Raw genomic sequence first — 1,845 nt, 5'->3', positions numbered from 1 at the left:
TCCTGAAGTTTTGCCTGTTGAGTGAACTTTGGCCACTGTGCCCATCTGTGTGCACGGCTTAACGGTAGGGGCTTGTGCATCAATGCTTTCCTGGAGGTGGGTAAGAAACACTAGTTAGAGCCTTCAGCCCAAAGTCTCTTTGCTAGTGCTAAGCTTCTAGGCACTGAGACGTTATTTATTTGGAGAACAGCTCTTATTGCTGCTGTTTTGCCAGAAAACATCCTCTGGTTTCCGCTGGTCTCTGAGCCCGCGGCATTAGAGATTATTTTCCACATTTGTTTGCACATTGCTCTCATTAATGCTTCCAGCAGAAGTCTGTGGGCACTAAAGGAAGGAGACAGGGCACAAAATCAATGGCAGGCAGGCAGGCAGAAGGATGCGGCATGTGAAAGCCCTGCAGGAATGTGTTTGAATATCACCATAGAAAAGGTTTTGGAGGTTTTGCAATGGCTGTAATGGTACACAGCCATGGTGGGGACTATCCCATTAGTCACTATGGGTTGACTGTTCAGATGAAGGTATTTCACCTAAAGGAAGGAGGCTGTATCTGCTTGAAAAGGTTTTCAGGGTGGGACTCCAGTTTCAGGCTCACAGTATCTGGGGATCTCCTGTACTCAACAGACTATCACTGGAGAGCACTGGAAAATTGCAGAACGATACATAAATAGCTAATTTTACTTTAGGCATTGGATTTGGTCAGCCTGGCCAGTTCCTTCTTCTAGGTTTTCCTCACAAAGTGCATTCCATCTGGTATTTCTGTATCAGCTGGAATGACTTATTTTGTAGGAGTATAATGGTGATGATGCTCTGTAGTAGCATAGAGGAGAGTAGATAGGGGAGAAAGGGAAACCTGTGCCAGAACATAAACATGTCAGGTTATTTTAATATGGAGTGAAGTGGGGGACTGGTTGCACTGAAGAATGGATTTTTGCTCAGACTCCGAGTGCATCTACATTTTAAGGTAAGGCAAAGAGGAAGTCCAGTTAACACATGGTGAAAGAACTGGTCCTTCCTATTGGGAGCTGTTGGTTTTGCCCTGCTCCCCCTCTTTATTTGCAGGCAGGAAATTTGTCTTCTTGGCTTTTTCTTCCCCCAGCTAATGTGGACTGGCCATCTCTTCCATTTAAACAGAATCCAGCAGCATTTTGATGCCAGGGAAAATACCAAAATGTTGCTCTGAAAGCCACAAAGGGTTCAATTATTTCCTGGAGACGATATGAAGCCTATTGAATTGCAAGAGATGGTTATCGGCTCTTGTGGAGGAAAAGGGCTGGGAGTGAGTGGAATAGAAATCATTGTGCAGGCAGCTTTTGCCTATGAAAATCACCCAGCTCAGTTCATAAACTTAGGTTAAGCATAGAGTGTGGGAAGAGAAAAGGGGGACTGAAAATCTTGGCACTTTCTTATCCTGATCTCTTCTGCTCTGCACTGGGCCTGGGCTCCAGGGACTGATGGCTGCGTAAAACAGAAGCACACTCAGCTCTGGAGAGTGGGAGAAGGAGGGATCTATCCTGTAGCCCTTCTCCCCACCGTTCCTCCTGGAAACCAGCAGCCTCTCTGTAGGGCAAAATGTGTTGACTGCAAGGGATGAGAGGGAGCTAATTAGCTGTCTGGGTGTTTTATTAGGCGGAGGAGAGACGGCTGTTCTGGGAGAACAGGAGGGTAGGGCAACAAGAAGTCCTTTTATGCCAGTTTTTTTTTAGACCATTTGATTGTTTTCCACAAGAGCTGTCATTTTCTGATGATGTGAAGCAGGAGATGTACTGGGACACCATCAGGGAACAAGTTTATATAGAATGGACTATACTGGTCTGCCTTGTAGTAAACAGGAGGCATGTGGAAGCA

Source organism: Pezoporus wallicus, unplaced genomic scaffold (assembly GCF_028554395.1).
Source record: "Pezoporus wallicus isolate ANWC-B61680 ecotype Strahan unplaced genomic scaffold, APGP_CSIRO_Pwel_v1 scaffold_3294, whole genome shotgun sequence".
Taxonomy (NCBI): Eukaryota; Metazoa; Chordata; class Aves; order Psittaciformes; family Psittacidae; genus Pezoporus; species Pezoporus wallicus.
The sequence above is the reverse complement of the archived record's forward strand: the minus strand, read 5'-3'. Positions refer to the sequence as shown.